General features: G+C 39.1%; 1 protein-coding gene across 1 annotated transcript in view; it reads left to right on the top strand.

Moving 5' to 3' along the window:
* The first annotated feature begins 1314 nt into the window (after window positions 1-1314).
* Window positions 1315-19658, top strand: part of LOC137193593 (cadherin-18-like) — a 206713-nt gene continuing 188369 nt past the window's right edge. Inside the window, exon 1 of the mRNA XM_067604822.1 lies at window positions 1315-1505. The gene's annotated coding sequence lies outside the window, so the exon portion shown is untranslated. The remainder of the gene's footprint in view (window positions 1506-19658) is intronic.

Here is a 19658-nt window from a genome sequence, read left to right as displayed (position 1 = left end):
TCAGATCTGTATGGAGCGATGAGGAGACTGTAATATTCCTCAAATGAATACATGAAACAAACAAATTTCATATTTTCCACATGGTTTTACATCATTTGAGCTTTGACTGCTGCTCTTTCAATGATGTCATCCCATTGTGCCCTCTTCTTCACCAATGGTTTAATGGCACCGACTGGAGAACTTGGCCATTAAGTTTATCCTGATGAACCAACTCCTAACACTGACACAAAAGTAGTGGATAGATTTTCTGATAATTTGGTAAACATTCGTGTCATATTTTGGATTGAAACTTGACAAGAAATGTGTAGGTGCAGAACTGCCACCCCTCGTTTTATTAGGAAAACTTTCTTATCTTAACAAGATAACTTTTCTTGTTATACTGAAAAAATGAATTTCATAATTATGAAATACCTTCCTCTTTATGATGATAAACTTTTGTCATGATCTGTGCTTTTATTGTGACAAACATCCCATTGGCTTTCTGAAACCCATCCAGAATATCACTTTGTTTTTTTTCTCCAGTATGAAATGCAGAGTGTCCTCATTCTGATAACAACTCCATCTAGGTTGCTTAGTAAAAGCAGAATTTCATTATCTTTTAGCTCTAAAAGATAGTAAGACTTGATTCATTCAAGTATTCATGCACATCCATTTCAGCAGCAGCAACACTGCTGTTTTTTTTTTAATGAGATGCAGATACAGTCATATAATAACACTCATTATAACGAGTATTTATTCCCATTTTAATGAGAAAATGTTCTTGTTTTGACGGGAATAGGCATCGTGTTATAATGAAAACAATTATCTCATTTAACAAATGAGAGAAAAAGAGAAAATCCACATTTTAACGTAATACTTTGTCATTATAACAAGATAACTTTCTCCTTATATCGAAACTGAGCAAATTTTTTTGTCATGGTGGGAGCAATACCACTGCTGTAGAAAAGTGCTTGGAGCCAAACAAAATGTCACCTGTATGTGTTTCTGTGTGCAGCCAGTGGTTTACGATGTTCATGTGTGCAGTAGCCAATCGTGGTCTCACTTTGCATATGCAGAACCATACATACAGACCATAAGAGAGAAAGAGAGATCAAACCAAGGAGCTGGATGGAACTGAGTGTGTGTGTGAGAGGGAGAGAGAGAGAGAGAGAGAGAGAGAGAGAGAGAGAGAGAGACAGAGAGAGAGAGAGATATTAAGAAACAGAACAGAGAAGGAGGGGAGAGAGAGTGAAAAGAGAGAGAGGTGGGGACGGACTAAACAGAGGCAGAGTGAAGGCGGTCTTTTATTCTCCTCAGTGCCACAGCCACAGAGAGAGAGAGAGAGAGAGAGAGAGAGAGAGAGCCAGAGGGAGAGAGCAAAGAGAGAGAGAGAGAGAGATAGACTTGCTTGTCCACAGTGGCGGGCAGATGTAGAGCAAGCAAGCGGGATAGAGAGAGAGGAAAACAGACAGATGAGAGCATGAGGAGGGGGAGTCCGAACACATCCTCTTATCCATCTGCGTGAGGTAAAGACCATCACTCCATTCATCTCTACCTCTCTTTCCCTTCTTCCCCCCCTCTTTCTTTCTTTCTTTCTTTCTTTCTCTCTCTCCGTTTTTATCTTTCTTTCACTCCTGCTTCACTGCTGAGGAATAGCGATTTAGCTTCTGCAGCTGTTTCTGTTGTGTGTATGTGTATGATAGAAAAAGTGTCTGCAATTGGTACAGTATGTCGTCTACTTTTGTGTTTGTGTGTGTGCGAGAGAGAGAGAGAGATAATATGTCGATTGTGTGTGTGTTATTATAGAACATGTGTATGTATATAAATGCATAACAATTGTGTCAAGAGAAGCTTCACACTCCCTATGTGAAGCTTCTGGTTTGGGCTGTGGAGAATATTCTTTATATGACTGCACATATGGTCGGCGTTAAACACACACACACACACACATTCACACACCCTCACACACACTCCTATAGCCCTATCAGCCAGTATATTGGTAGTGTTTGACTCCAGGCAGAGCAGAGCTTAGTGGAAATCATTTGCACAGTGGACTGTGATCAATTCTCTGCAGCCTTGCATGTAGACCAGGTGGCTGGATGAATGCAGATTTTTAGAACATTTACTCTGAACTCCACATGTTCACAAGCCCATTGGAATGTGATCTTTTTTCAGCTTTTTTTGACAGAGATGGGACCTTTCACAGTGATGCAAAACAGTAAAATGTGTAAATCCCTTGGTTTGGCCTGTCATGTTAATGCAGCTAATTTAGAGCAACTAGAAAGTTTCATAGAGCTAAGCAGCGATATTCTTGTTAACGTCATGATCTCCATTTGCTTTATGTTTTCCCTCCATCTTTGGCTCATGTCTGTCGTGTTTTTAGATTTGCAGTTGGGGAAAGTTTTTGAGTTTCTCTAGGTGGCACTGTTCTCTGTGTTTGCTCAGCTGTTAAAGTTGTTTTTGGTCTTTGTAACTACTATTTTAACTGATAGTTATTATTCTGTGTATTCCATACATCCATATATCCATCCATCCAATACCTGCTACTGTGAATTCTCAAATAGTGGCCAGGTTCTCCATTTATCTCAATGGTATAATTAATCAGGCCTTTATTTGAAACAGGTACACATTAGAGACATTTATATTATATATATATATATATATTTATATATAGCCTTTATATTTCCATTCCCCCTGTTTTTATACTGTATATATATATACTTTCTTCATATTTTCCTAAGAAGCCTCCATGTTTTCTGATCTCCCCCTGTTTTAATTTGCGCTAAATGCAAACCAAACACCTCCTGCTGTCTTGATAAATTCATTATGACGTAAATGTCCACAGCTTTAATACCATCAGCACCTCTGCTCTCTCTCTCTCTTTCTCTTTTTAATCTTTCTTTTATTTCTAGGTGATCAGCTTTATTTTTTATATATGTATTTGCACATTAAAAAACATACACCCACATACACTAATTACCCTAACCCACATATACCCAGGCAAAGTCCCCCTCCATTCAGTTTTTGTTCTTCTCTTACTTCACTTGGATGTTTGAGCTTCATTGTACAGAATGATGTATGTGCAGAGTTGGACACTAGAAGGCTGTTTTCACATCATCTGTTGAAAGTGGAAAGTTTCTCTGTGCTCATTAAAAATCTGATTTTAAGCGGTGGGCCTATGAGCATGATTTGTGACATCACAACTAGTTTGGAGCCAGTGATGATCCAATATTCAACTTACACAAGTGTGATGTGGAAACTTAAAGCCTCCAGTGCACATACACTGATAATGAACTTTACAGTGAAGTTGGAGACATATATCCAGCACTTACACTTTGGAAATGAACAATATTTGCATATTCATAGATTAATTGTAATTTTTAATGATGCCATTTTAATGTGGTAATTACACTTTTTCTTGTGGAAAAACCATTTCAGACACACTTTCTTAGTGCAAATAAAATATTTTTATATGCCTTAATAAATCTGGAGGGGATCTTTGAAGTAAACAAATGCTTGTGTGGGAGAGGTAGACAACTAAAAGTTTATACAAAGACTTCCCCTAAAAGCTCAAGACAAGATTAACAGAAGTACACTGACTAAGAATAATAGTCTGTAAAGAACTGTAAAGAACAAACAACTAGAATTGATTTGTGAGCTATCCTAGCAGGTTACAGATCATTTCTGCCCTGCTCATGGTTTGTAATATAATGCACAGAAAAATGTTTTGGTTGTTTTACAGCAGTTTTTGTAATCATTGTATATAGAAATTAGTGTTCCTGGGCCAGTGGGTGTCATGTGGCCTGCAATTCCAACTTTGGCCACTGCTGCAAAAATGCCTCACAGACCAGTGACGTTCATGGGGACCCAGAATGCACTAAGTAAGAAGCTAGGTACAGCCAGTTCAGCTCTTGGTCACCAAGCTGCAGACACTAAACTCATGACTTCGAACTGATACATGACCAACATTTTTGATTGTTGCATTGAATTAAATACTTTCAACATTATAATTTCAAATAAGAATCCACTAAGCCTCAGAACAAGGTAAAGGTCAAGTGATATGAAATGATGACGCAATATGGAGATGGCAGAACAAGTTGTCAGGCTATTCATGATTTGCTGTGACCAGCTTGGCATTTTGAGAACATGTTATCTCATTTCTTTTTTTTTTTCAAATTTAATGTAGAAATCTGAAATAAGTTCAGGCATAATAATTACAGGTTCTGTATTTAAAGTGTTAATACATGAGAGATGTAGAGCAATGGAAGTCAGAAAAAAGTTGTTGTACTTAATTAATACATTTATTTAAAAGTGACTGGTTATGGCCTGGCATTTCCTAGAGTTTTGAGGGACATTAGGGAGAGACCACCTGTGGGGGCCCTCAGCTGCTCTGCTGGTGACTCAAAGTGAACTGGACTGCAGTTAACAACACTTTACACCTTGATTCCACCGTGTCTCATTCCGGTTGCAGTGTTGTACCCCACCAGGAGCATTCTAGAAGTGGAGTGTTTTGCTTCGGCAGAGGCAGAGAGAAGACAGCCACCCCTCTACCTGGAGAGGAAGCAAGGCACCGGGGCAGTCATGGCAGCAGCGGTGTCATAAAATCTTGTGATTATCCACTTTCAAGATGAACGTCTCGTCATCCATGGTGACAAATATCCTCTGATTATTTTGAAAATTGACCAAACGCTCTATGCCATTCCTGTGTCTGACTTCCTGCCCGGCTCAATCTGCTTTGTGCAGCTTGACACGGCTTCCATCAAAAATAGACTAGATACGTATTATGGATGTGCAGAGGGCCCAATATTTGTATTTGTTGAGGCAGGAAAATTATTTGTATTTGTATTTGAATAAAAGTGGAAAGAGGCTTTCTGTTTTTATTATGCTTTTAATTTTAGAAAATTAAAGTGTAACAATAAGTGTTCACTTAGAGTTCCTTGGGAGCACTTAGCGTGTGTCAGTAGCTCAGCTTTATCTTAGGGAACACCACCAACGCCAGGAGTGATGTCCAAATTAGGAAATGTGCTTCATGTAGCAGGTAGATGTGGCTCCCTTCATTGAGACCTGCTGATAGATGTAACAATGGAGCAGAGGAGAGACTGAGATAGCAATTTAACCGACCTGCACGCTGGTATTTGATATGGTTTTTTTTTCTTCCCAAAAACAAATAATTTTTTAAAATATTTGTATGTATTTGGTCATCAACCAAAGTATTGGACAAATTCAAATGATCACCTGGTTCTAGATGAGAAGTCAGCCAATGTTATTATATATAATTTAGCAAATATGAGTGTCTTTGCCAATCATGTCAATTCATCCAGTAAATTTGGAAGTATTTCACTGGACAAGTGAAAACTTTGACCTCCGAGACCATTAGATGAAAAGTCAGAGGCAAGTCATAAGGATTCTCTGAGGACCATGAAAGTTTGTTACAGCATTCCATGGCATTCATCAAAAATATTAAGTTTGCTCAAAGTGGTGGACTGTCCAACTGACCAACATTGCTCTCCCTAGAGCCAGGCCCCTACTGTGGCTTCAAGATGATAGGAATTACTTGGAACAAGGACCGTTTATTAGGTTGAACAAAAGCTGGACACCAGAGGTTTACAACATGAAATAATTATGCGTCTACTTCAGCATTTAAATGACAGCACTTTGTGCTGAGATTCATTTAAAGTGTTGAGAAGACAAATAATCCACTGCTGTTCTTTTTGGTAGTAAAACAGAATGCATGAAACTCGGTACCACACATTTCTAAGAGCAGATTTAGATCTAGTGGACTGACTTGTCTGTTTACATCAGCTGACTTACGCATGTAAAAATGACAAAAACTGTCATGTGGCTCCCATCCAGCTCACACTCTGTGCCCAGTGGACACAGTAGCACTGAATTAACGTGTCAGCTCTGACACATAAAGTCAGAGCTGATAATGGCACATAAGGTTTCTTTATTTCATGTTGTAAATATATATATGTATTTATGTGGATGGACTAATTAACTAACTGACTGACTTGAACCAGCTGATGATTAAAAGCTGGCCAGAGCGGTCAGTTACTGCAAGTACAGGCATAACCTAATGGAATATACATGTCATGTCATGTCAGACTGTCTCAGATTTTTTGTGAAAGTTCAAATGTGCTTAATAATACAGAAGTCAAAAGACAAACAAGTCAGATTTTTAATGTATTTAAACCGGTAATTTAATGGAGAAGCATACATACATACATAAATACATACAACTTCACACCAACTTTTCAATCATATAGCCATCTTTGACATGTCCAATGACTTGTACACTCATGCCATAAACATGGGAATAGCTATCTTCCATCCCACCTGATGTCAACATATCATTAAGCTTGTACCTTGTGTAACAGGTCTCAGACTGAGAACCCATAAACAGATAAGATTCCTTGTAAAAACAGGAGAAAGAATGAGACAGACAACAGGTGCTTCTGTTTAGTGCGGCTTCACTCAGCAGAATTTATTTTCCAATATGCAAAATTTATCTTTTTTTTATCTCTTTCTGTATTTTGTTTTCCGTATTCCAGTATTATTTTGTTTTTTTAGATCTATATTATCAAAAATAAAACAAAATACATAGGCTAGTTACAAACTTGTTTTCAAATAAAACACATTTTCCATTTCTCCATTTACCATTAAAATAATCCTCAGTTCAGTGTACTACCGCATTAATGAATCCTCATTCAGTCCATTAACTGAGCTAGTGTTTCCATTTAGTTCACAACTACCTAAAAGGAAACATTACAAATAAATGTGGAATTTCTAGGTTCTCACATGTTCCGTTATTTTAACCTCACTCATAGTGCAAATTAAAAAAATAAATAAATTCAAAAAAATAGCACATTGCAACTAATGACTATGTCAGTTCGGTAAGAATGCATGAGACATGGAGACTTAAACCGTCTAACTTTTCAAAGTGCTTGTAATGTTCAACAATGTATACATCAAACTGTAACACCAATAATATATTTGTTCTTATTTAGAACAAGCTGTTCTCCCAAGAAAAATAGTATTTAACCCAAAATGAAATGTGCTGGAGCCAAAAACTAGAACATGGTTGGATCTTACTCTGATCCGAGCCCCCAGGAACAGCGCCGGGTTGTGAAGCCAATTTGACATAGTGGCCAAACTGTGTACTTACAACGTCACGTGACGCTATTGGGCCCAAAAAGACTTTTTTCCCATAGACTTACATTGTGAAAGAGACTTCCGTAAATCAGCGGATACATTTTTTTGAGCAACCCCCGCGAAATGACTCGTCTCACTATCAGAATTTGATCCGTTTGGTCCAATCACATTTCGAAAGCCTAAAAGAGCCCCACGACTGAATTGTTTTATCACCATTCAAGTTAGCCAGAGGGCTAAACCGGAAGTAGCCGTCTCAGCCAGCGAAAGTCACTAGTGTGCTTGCTCTTTGGGCCCAATGATCCCAGAAGATCTGGGTAATTTTATATGCAGAAGTCGAACTTTTTTAGCTTCATGCACCACTGAGCAACTTTCATAGGAATGAATGGGGCCCCACCTCCGACGCTGTGTCCAGCTCTGTTTATATACATCCATGCTCTGATCGCAACAAAAAGTTTACAGCCGGTGCCATCTTGGGTCACATGTGACACAAAGGAAAACCGTATTTTCTCTACTTGTTCGCAAAACCATATAAATGTAGTTATTACCCTTACAAAATCCATCTAACATTTAATTTAAATGTTAAGTAACGTGTATGTAGTTATACACATTTTAAAACCTCACAAATCTGCAAAAACAGGACGATGACTGAGACAGGTGACAGGTGCTTCTGTTCAGTGCAGCTTGGCAGCAGAATGAGGAAGCAATGAGAGTTCGTTCACAGAGAGAGTCAATGGGAGAAGCAAAGCACCACACTGCCTCCTGCTGGCAACACTGAAATGCTCAGAGTGTATTATAAGGAAGCCTTGTAGTTTTTCCAAGAGGCAATAATTGACCGTTATGGCTCAAATTAGAATATTCTTCTCACAGAAATAACATTCTCGAAACAAAAACATAAAGAAATTACATAAAATGTGACCATTCATTTTGTGTGCGTCTGACTTGCACTTTACCACATGTAAAGCTTTTTCGGTAAAGGGAAAAGCTATTTATGACCACAACATAACATATGTTGAATTAGTGAATCAACCCACTGACAGGGGAAATTACATGAGGCCCAACAACCTGTTGAAATCAAAAGATTAATAAATTAACCCAACAGTTTATCCTTTATCCCACACTATTGCTTCATTAACTTATTGGAACATAAATTGATTTTGGCTTACAAGCCATTGACAGTGGGCTCTATCTGTCAATAATTAATAAGGAATAACAAAGACTTGCATTTAAACAAATTATCACTTGTTTTACCTTTTGTAATCCAGCAGCTACTGTGGCCATTTGAAAATACAGGATAGCGATAAATGCTTATAGTGGTATAACATAGTGTAGCAGTAGCACAAATAGTCATAAAGTTAGAAAAATGACTCAGCAATGTCACAGCAACATTTAAAGCTTACTAACTTTAGCTAACATAAGCCACCACAAGCTACTGGTCATACCAGACCAAGTAAGGTTGTAACAGCAAAACCCCTGGAATTTAGCAAGGGTGTTTTTAATTGCTAATAAGTTTTACTATTCATTTGTAATAGGAAGAATTCATTGTTTCTAAAGTGTCACAGTCTTGCTTTAAAGCTGGCATCTGTAATGTTAATCCTTCATATATTCCTATGTGTTGTGAAGGATTGTTAAATAAACAAACTAACACATTCACTGTGATTAATGTCTGCTGTAAAGACATTTTGTCCCGGCTGACAGTGAAAACTTTGCTGTATATTTCTCATCAGTGCAGAGGGTGAAAGCATATGGAAAGTTACAGGTTGTAAATTTAAAAGTGTGGTGGTGTCTCAAAGTGCTCCTTTCTCCAGTGGGTGCTGATCTGCCCAGAGAGTCCAGTATTTTCTAATATGTCAACTCCCAAAACTATTGTAGTTCACTGGACTAAGAGCTCCCCAGAAAACTCACTTCAGTATGTTCACTGAGCAGAAGTGATGCTGCTGTACTGCCTCTTCTCTACACTTTCACAGCAGCTGCAACAAATAAAATCAATATCTCTTATTAGGTGTGGCAATTAGCAAGCATAGTAATAAATAATAGTTTTTTTCTGTTGCTTTTTAGAATTTTCAATACTATATCATGCACACTGACTCAACATTGAACCAAATCATATGTGTACAAAATAGAGAGCAGTTTAAGATGCACCCTGTCTCTTGCTTACATTTACTTGATTACATTTTTTATAAATCCATTTATTATCTATGATTGTTTTGTCACCACTGACTGTAAAAGTGAATAGTGAGGACAGAAAAAGATGGAAGGTGAGTGGGAAGAGCTGGGTTTAGAATAATGAGGTCTCAACGTATCAGAAAATCGATTGTGTGTGTTTATGTGTGTGTGTGTTGTGAATAATCATGGACACATTTCTTATTATAAGATCCTGTTGGCAACATGCAATAGTATCCTGTGGGATTTTTGACCACTATTTGTTGTGGTATAACATTGTTCTGATGAGCAGGTCCTTGCTTTTTTTTTTATTCCCACAAATGTGCACATGCTAACCAAAAATATGATTTGATATGATACATATTTTTATGCACTGCAGATGGAGATGACAGTTAGTTGCAGTAATGAGCTCTAAAAGTTAGCAGCGTGCCTATAAATGAAGAGGAAGACAGCCGGCTGATGCAAACAATAGATTTCACAGCAGTCAAAAAGGCTTTGCAAAGACTTTATGATGTAGGAAAATGCAATCAACATGATTTTTAGGCCTCAAATATGCATAATATATAACTATTCAGCATTAAAATGTCTAAAAACAACTAGACCTATGTTATATATTTTGTTGAGTTATGTGCTTACATTATCCCAAATGTTTCCAATTTTCAAACCCAGAGAAATCTGTAATTTTAATCAAGGTACCAGTCTGTTTTTTTGTTCACCTGTCAATAGCATCATACCCTTCTACCAAAGAGTATACACATACAAGATGATAATCATCTTGAGCACATGCATTGGCGTTGTGGTTGTTCACCACAATGGCATCTACCAAAGAGTATACACATACAAGATAATATGTCAGCGTTGTGGCTGTCTGCCAGAAACTGTCATACATTGACTTTTATTCAGTTTTAAGCCACATTTTATGATAAACTTTTTAGTCATCAGACATGTGGATCTTAAGTTATCAGAGAAACAAGCTGAGCAAGCGTTAGCAGCAGCTCAGCACACACAAAGCCCCTCTTGGACGTCCTGTGTCCACTGAACAGCATTGGAGAAACAATGATTTTTTTTCACGTGAAACTGCTTCATTCAGTGTTTTTACCTGTTTTAATCACCAGATCTGTTTGTTTTGGAGAGGAGACCTCTGTGGATAATTCGGCTTCCAGTAAAAATCTCCTTAACAATGAACACTGAATGAATGAAGACAACAACTCCAATGATCCCACGCTACTTTACAACGTCATCAAACTCCATCTTTTGTTATTGTTTTGATTGAGAGACCCCTAGCGACTGAAATTACATATTGTGTGTTTAAAGTCACTCTGTGTAACATTTAAAATGCCTTCCGGTGATGAAGATGAACTGGCTGAAAGTAACACACAGATTGCACCAGTTGTCACAGGAGCTGTCATATTAATCGTATCAAATTCTTCACATGCTGGCTTTAAGGACACACTCACACAATGTGTTCTGGTGAAAAATACTGAGTGCAAAGTAAATAGTTTGTTTTCAATAAAAAACGGCTACCATGGCAACTGTTGAGTGTTGACCCTGGAGAAGTATGACTGCTGGAGAAAACATGAGTGGTGCAGCAAACGCACCAAATGCCTCACGTTACTCATGCGAATTTGACCACAGGATCTTTTGTGTTTATTCACCCCAAACAGCCAGCGAGCAACAGCAAGCATCGACTGATCCCCAACCAGCATGGTGATGTTACTGAAGCTCAGCCTGAATTAACCCAAAATAAACTTAGATTTTGCTGTGATTTAATTGCAATAAACAGATCAAATGGATGCGGAAATAACTACATCATGATGCAGATTTGTAAAAAGCCTGGATTCATCCTTTGTCAGGTCTGTCTGCAAAACGACAAGCAAACAAATTAAAAAATTAAATTAAATTAAATTATTAAATTTTAAAATGCTTGTTTTTTGAATTAAGTTCAGATCAATCAGAGCTATGCTAACATTATAGCTGCTCCATCCACACTCAAAATAATGTCATCTAAAGGGATAAATATGGCAGACAAGTTACTGTTTATACACATAGCTATCTACATACTGTGTAACTTTAAAATTATATAAACTCATTTACTCGTTTATTATTGATGACAGCAGCTGAGGTGGTGTGTGACTCCGGTGTTAACTTTGCTCTGGCTAGGAAGCCAGTTTGAAGACAAATCAACTTAATCCCAAAAGTTTAAAAAATAAAATCCTCCCGACGGTAAACTGCTCCGTATCAGAGCAGAATCAGCTGTTTATTCCTCCAGAGACAGCAGCAGCAGCAACGCAGGACTCTCAAGCTCTGCTCCCCAGCTCTGTCCTCCAGAGCTCGCCAGTGCTCTGCAGCTGTCTGTCAGCAAGCAGCAGCTCTGTTCCCTGGTACAGCCCCGTGATACACACAAAATTTTAACCATTAGTTTAGCTTAGTTTAGCTTAGCCGGGTCCTGGCCAGCACACAAGAACAACATGGTGGAAATTTATTGGGTGGAGACTGAGTTAGAGACATGGATGTGGGGATGGTACAATCTTGATGAAGCCCCATGTGATGTAAGAAGGGGCATCAAATCTGAATGGCTTGTTGAATCACAAGATTACAGAGCAAGCCAGCCCACACCAAGCTGACTGGGTGATCTTACTCCACAGTTTGTGTTAGTAGGCATGTTAAAGACCCAAATGACTTTTTATTAATATGGCCCCTTTAAGAATTTACTTTGAAAATTTTAAAGTTATGTGTGGGTCAAAAAAATAATTTGTATACACCATACAACCAAAAGTATGTGGCCTTCTCTAATTTTGGTTTGGGGCTATTTTCCATAGTCTGGCCAAGGACCCTTAGATCCAATGAAAGGGAACCTCATTGCTAGAGCATATTATGATACAATAGTGTTCTTCCAACATGACAAAGCCCCTGTACACAAAGCCAGCTCCATAAAGAAATGGTCATCCCAGTTTGGTGTGGAAGTTACTTGACTGGCATCAGTCCCATCCAACGCCTCTGGGATGAATTGGATCGAATGGCAAATTATTGCAGTGTTATGTGTTGTACTGTCCAGGCGTCCACATAGTTTGTGATCATGTAGTTTATTACACTTTCATTTTAAATCACCATACACAAAACATGCAATATGGTATGAAACTGGGTGGTGTAATTATAAAGTCTATATGAAAGGGGTCATACCTATTGAAGACAAAAGGCAAAATAAATGACTTTTAAGTGACATGATATGACAACTGAACTCCATTTGCTGATGAAGACCATGAGACGGGGTTGAGAGCCACAGAAGAAGCTAGTACCGTAGGTGGACCTTTAGTTAAGATTGTTTTGGTCAAATTACTACTATTCCAAGGTCTTTCACACTCAAAGAGCATGTTTACAAAGGATATACATCATTCATATTCCAACATCCATCTCATGTATCTTTTAAACATTTTTCAGGATTAAGGGGGCTGTAATGTTTCCCAGCATGCATTGGGTGGTATACATTGTATACTCAGGTCACCACATCTATATGTGCAACAGCTGACACATATAGACAGAGAAACACGTTCACAGTCTCTTTCACTCCTCTGGGCAGGTTGGAGCCCTGCATGTCTTTGGGCTGTGAGAGGAAACCCACAGAGACATAGATGCAACATACAAAGTCCTCTCAATATATCCCACAGCCAGCCCCAGTGGGGTTCAAACTCAGATCTTTCTGTGATGTGACAGTACTTACATGTGACATCTTAAAAAATATATGAGTCTTTATTTTCACGTGGGTGATGCAGCAGTTTGTGTATGAATTTCTCTGTGAATATAGAATGGTTTACATATGACTTCTGCTCAAATGCAAGTATAGTATTAAGGGACATCTTAGCAGCAAATAGAGATGTTGAAATTGCTCACTAACTGTGAAAGTGCGTGCTTCTTCTAACAGCAGAGGTAGTGCATTAGAGGCCCCTGTAGGTTTAAGTCTCTGAAGTGTAGACTGCAGCAGCTTTTTTGCTTAAGAGTGAGGTTATGAGTGAAAGCTCACCAAACTGAGTAAGCAAACCCACTGGCAACACGTGTCCTCGAACTGCAACGACTACTTGTGATGTGCCCTTGAGCAAGGCATCTGAACATGTGTAGCCCCGTCTCTGCACATACTCACCCTGGGCGTTAGCTGTAATGAATGCTTTCATATACTTGTCTGGTACTGGCTAGCCCACATTTGATCCTATTGAGTAAATTAGTGCTGGTTGGGTGTTTACAGCTTTCCAGTGGTTGTTTTGGTACAGCGGGTAGCATTGGAATTTTGCAACATGACCTATATGTCCTGTCAAACGTTTGTAATGTACCTCGGTTTTGGGGTCATGGTTTGGTTCATTATCAGTACACTAAAAAATAAAATTTTGGACCTTTATTTTGAAAAATGTAAACGTCCAACAATGGCTCATTGACTAAAACTTTTACTGAAACAGTTTAGTTGTGTTGCAGTGGAAACTATTACTGAAACAGTTTAATTGCTGCAGTGGAAACTATTACTGACAGTTTAATTGCTGCAATGGAAAAGGAAAACAACCTTTCTGCAAGGAGTCACGACACCTGCTGACAGATGTTTTATGCTGATTTATGGTCACTCAGAACTGGTTCTTTCGACGTGCTGTCTGACCACATCGGAAATCAAATGGGTTTATAGTCATTCTGAACAACTTCACTCAAAGGTGGAGTGCGAAGCTGACTGTCACAGAGAGGGGAGGGGGGCAGGGGAGATTTGACATCATTTAAATATGGGGATAATGGCACATATTTTAAGACAGCCTCTCCTAAAGGCAGTCATAGTGCTACATTCTGTCATTGTCATGGGAGGATCATCCAGCTAGAGTCTCTTTTTTGTCATTTCAACGGCAGTGACACTACATGAGCATGAGTAACCAAGGTAACCAGCCTAACTTGGCTAAGCTGGCTAGCATACATCCATTAGCATGCTACAGCTAAGTTGTTTGGTTCATGGAGCATACCGAACTGAGGAAAGTCGCCTACCAAACAGAACATCTTGTAAAATGTGAGCAAGCAAGAAACGTATCTGGCACAAAGTAGTGTTTCTATGGTCACCGGTCACCTGACTGCAGGACGATAAATGTGTCCATTTTATCGATTCATCATAGAAGATGAGAATCGTGATTTTTATCTGAATCATTTTTTTTCCCACCAACCCCAAGGGGTTTGTGGCTACGACCTTACATGCTATTGTATGACCAGTGGCTTATGTTGACTGTGTAACTGACATCACTGAGTCAGTTTGCCGACTGTATTACTCTTCTCAACTTGTGTTCTAGTTTCAGTACACTTTTAGGCATGTCATACATAATTTCAGTGGTCTTATAACAAAAGTAAAACAAAAAGCAAACTATAGAAAATTTCACCATTCCACTCACTCACTCAGGTTACCTACTGATGGTGAATCCTGGGAAAAAGCTGACCTATAAGAATCTTGGGAAATGTGCCATTATCCTGTAACCCCTATCTCAGTTCAAAGGTGGTCTTTGGTGTTTGATTTTTATTTTATTAGCCTTTGGCATGGAATTCTACCATCTTAATGTACAAAGGATATGTGAAAATGTGATAGAAAAGTTACTCTGCACTACATGTCTCATTAACTTGCCCTGATAAGTTTTTAAAAAAGTCCAGCAGCTTAGAACTTATCCTCCAGCAGGGAATGGGGATCTTGTACAGTCTTATACAGTCTGTATTTCCTCTGTAACATGGTAGAGGTTTCTACAAAATGAGACAACCAATCTCCACCACCAAATAGTTCAAAGACAGTAGCTAATTGTGATAGAGGGCTATAGAGATGAAAGCCTCTTTCTAATGTAGCCCTACTGCTGGAATCAGATATGAGCTTTTTAGCAAATGAGCATTTGCTACATTTTCACTGTCAAAAAGTGTCACTTAAAACAAAATAAAGGTTCATCTCTGTGTTGGTTCTGCTTGGCTACCTTTTTTTTCTGAGGCCTGTTTTTGGTGACTCACCCTGATCCACACTATTCTGTGTGAGAAAAGATGATCAAAGCCCTTATATTGCAATAAGACTGAATAGCAATGAAGTGGCAACAGCACTAGTAGAGAAACATTTTGTTTTAGGAGAACTTCTGAAGGGAGGAATTCATCTCAAGGACACTGGAGAACATTTAAATTGGAAATGTAAAAGAGTACAGTCTAGATCCTATTCTATGTGAAAAGTGCCCTGAGATGTGATTTGGTGCTATATAAATAAAATGTATTTGACTTGACTTAAATTAATGCTACCTCAACACTTTTCTTGCCTGGTACTCAGCTTGAATTACCATTTTGTTTTTTTGTTTTTGGTTCATTATTCAGTCTGACATTTTGTTTGCCATTTTCTGTTCCTGTTTAAGTAACTGTCATATCAGCCCTGTTGCACAAGTTTGTCATGATGATCAAATAAGCCCGTCTATTTAAGTGTTGTCATGGTCGGTACAAGTTGACTCACAACAAACTGATAGGTGCACTGATCTCATCCACACTTGTCAGCCTTTTTGTTTGGAATGCATTCTCACACAATAAGATGACTTCCCCATTCTTAACCCTGCCTACAAAGCTCCCCCCATTGACTTAGTTGTTTTTCAAATTAGGGAGACAGTCGTCAATGAGCACAACACTGGCTCCCTGAAAAAAATGAGATGAGAGCAGTGATTCAAGAGTTTTTAATGCAGGCAACCACCTTTCTTGACTGCTTGAGCAGTATAGTTTGTGTTGTTGGGTTCAGGGTTTAGTTATCATCAGGCTTTAGACAAGTCACACAATTCCATTAGATTAAGAGTCATTATGGCGTACATCATGGTTTATTTTAAACATCTTTTTCAGCTTTAGGGTAATGGTTTTCATTCCTGCAGTTTTAAGTTGTGAAAAAAAGAAACTATTTCTGATTTTAACAATGCCTGTATCAATACTGGTACTGCTTATCATTGTGTTTAACTAGGCGCACTAATTCAGTGTGCCCCCTTTATTAATTTAACAGCCTCGTAACAGACTTGTGTGAGTCAATACTGCGCACAGGTAGTTTAGATGCTTCAAAACAGGTAACACGTGAGATGTGTTGGGCCTCAAACCATGAGGTCACACAGCGAGGGCCTACATGTAACCTGTGAGGCCTGACCACGAGGTGCTTGTTCCTTTGTTTCCCCCGAGACAAAGGAATAGCGCCAAAATGCTGCTTACAGACAATGGGAGTCCATTGCAAACTCCATTTCCAAGGATGCTTTGCGATTTTCACACCTCAGCAGGGAACAGTCAACATACAGTCTCATTGGCAGAGACGCTCCTGCACAGCGGAGCATCCTGATGACGCAGCCATGACATCACTGCCCCTTTAAAAATTGAACATGCCCTGAAGCACACACCTTTCCCATGTCACTGAGCTAGGGGTAACTTCTGTTCCTCTGTGAGTCAGCTGACTAAACGGGGTTCCCCACGCACGTGTTTTCCCCTCATCGAAGACTCCCCTCGCCGGACGAGACGAGACTTCGCCCGTGTTCACTCGAATACATTCCTGGATCCGAGAGAGACCGCTGCTGCAACCAGCGTCCTCAAATTCCCTCGAGACGGAAGAAACTTCTTCACCGAGTTGACTCTGCTGTTCTCTCCGCCACGCCGCCGAGAGCCAGCTGCCGTGCTTTTCGCCAACCGTGCGAGAACGGCCACCGTCTGCATCCCAGCCCAGGACAAAGCCGGACATAACGACGGACTACACACACACCCTGCTCGCTTTCTGAAGCGACCAAGTAAGAGGCATAAGTCTGGGCAGAGGCAGTGTTAATTGTGTGTTCTTATCAGCATCAGTTGCTGTTGATTAGCATTTAGCTCTTAGCTTTTGCTATTGTTTGTTGTGTTGTTGACGGACCGCCGAGTCCAGTTTTCTCTGTTTACTCTTAGGAGTATTTTAAGTTTGCTGAATGTTTAGTTGTGTTCACCACGTTAGACTTTTTTGTGTTTGTCCCGCTCGGGACCACCGCTGTGTTTGTGCCATCGTGAGTGAGAAAGTAAGTTGCTTTGTCGGTCAGAAACCAGACAACGTGCGTTACAGACTGCCGTCCGTACATACGCTGTCTGTGGACAAAGCCGCTTCTTTTCCCCTTACGATCGCTTTCTCTCCTTCTTCCCTTTCTCTTCTGACTAACACATACACGCGCACACACACACATACACGCACCAACGTCTTTTTGCACATCTGATGGTCGGACAAAGCTTTGCTTTGTCTTTCCTTATCCGCCTTCAGACACGTGTGTTTTTCACAGAAGTGGGTGAGTGCGAGACGCCGTCCACCAGGCGGCGCCGTCTTGCTTCTGTCTAACCAAGACACCGCCACATTTCTGCCATCCGGTTCTCGCAGACCGACGACGTCATAACGTCAGGCCTCGTCACCATCTTGTCGCACACACGCACGCTCACACACACACACACACACACACACGCACACATGCACACACGCACATGCATTCCCCTGCATGTGTCCAACCCTGTACATAGCTGTTTGTGTTTTGTTTGTTAATTTTGCTAAGTTTAATAAACACTGTTATATCTTTAAAGAGAAGTTCTTCTGTCATTATTGTGTGTAATATTGTGAAAAGTGGCTGATTGAAGGAGTCAGAGCTCGAATTCACCCTTCTTTGTTCACCCTTGAATTTTGATATCTCTCAGATATTAACATTCTAGGTGAACTCCCTTTTATGAGACTACCTTGTTTGGTTATTGGTCCCGGTTTCCGGGTGGTGCCCCGTATTTGTTAATTCATATTAATAATTCTATTAATTGTCATAATTATTTAATTATCCTTGATAATTGATAATTATAGCAAATACTCAACTGTGTTCCTCACAGATCCAAGAGTTGGTGCCCGAATTATTGATTAAGGTTAACAATATCTTATTTTCATAATTCATAATTATCTATGATAATTATGAATTATTGCTAATAACCAAACGCACTACTGCCCGTCCCAACAGATGTAAGGAAGCATTTGAAAATGTATGTCTGAGTTGCTTAATGATGCCAGCCAAGTTTAAGTTATTGTTAGTGTTTAAACTTTAGCTGGCAGTGTAACTTCTTAAAATTATAGTGTTTTACCTTAAGCAGGTGTTGTAACCTTCTAAAGTCAATGTTATGTTCAAACTTTAACTGGCGCTGTAACTTTTGTAAAGTTCATAACTGTGGAGTTGTTACCTTGATTGTGTTATCTGGGCATTTGAGTCACCCAGCAACGCGAGTCAGGGAAGTGGACAGGCTGCTGTGGGGAAGCAAGCCGCTTTGCTTAGAAAATCCAAAACACTGCAAATATATGGCTTTTTGTCCTGTTAGTTTGCAGGCTTTTCCTCCGTTTCACACAACTGTGTAGTGTTAGCTGTGATTTTTTCTCTGTTTGTTACAGTTAACCACTTTTTCTCCACTGTAACTGAAGTCCAGAAAATATAAACGCAAGACTATGCAGGACTACAGAACATCAGACTTCAAATCAGTTATAGATGCTTCAGTGTTGGGGTGTACCTCTAACTGTGAAACTGTGGGGTTGCCAGCTGTTTTAGATTTACCCCCCACCCTGTCACTAAATCATTTATTCAGTCTTTTCTAGCTGACTTATATAATTTAAAATTACAACAGATACCAGAATCATGCTGCACCAGGGATTGTCATTCAGCCACAGAAAAAAGATTGAAACCTACAAGCTAAATGCTGTATCTTTAAAATATATCACTAGAAAGTAGAGACACCCAGGGCTAGCTGAAAAGACTTAAGATAGGCAGACAGACACCAGGGCTGTGAAAATATTGGCAGTTTAGTGTTTGAATACAAGAAGGTGTGTAAATGTGGTGCTTAAGCACCAGCAGTTTACTCGGTAAACGTTCATGAAAAGAAAGCTTAGTTGAACTTTAGAAATATGCTTAAACATGAAACAAAATATAAATGAATAAGGCTCATTATATGCTACAATGTTTTACTGTCAGCTTTGAATTTGAATCATCTATGTGCTTGCCAGTCAGTATATTGCCTATTGCTCTTGTAAAATACATGGTCAACAATTATGATTTGCTAGAACCTGCAAGCAGCTGCATAGATCCCCAAAATGGAAGTCTTTTATTAAGAAACCCACTGCATTATTATTATGTATAAAACAAGTACACAGTATTCATATTGTACATTGGGTAAGTGAGCACATAAAATGTCAATAAAGAAGAATACAGCATACATTTAAAAGAAAGACAATACAAATCGCCCAATTAAGTCCTCCAATAAAAAATCAATTTAAGTAACATATACATATTTCCTATATCTAATAAGCTTGAGAAGTTAACATTTCTGGCTTCCAACTTACCTTTATGAAATTA

Source organism: Thunnus thynnus, chromosome 12 (assembly GCF_963924715.1).
Source record: "Thunnus thynnus chromosome 12, fThuThy2.1, whole genome shotgun sequence".
Classification (NCBI taxonomy): domain Eukaryota; kingdom Metazoa; phylum Chordata; class Actinopteri; order Scombriformes; family Scombridae; genus Thunnus; species Thunnus thynnus.
This window is presented reverse-complemented; position numbering and strand designations above follow the sequence as displayed.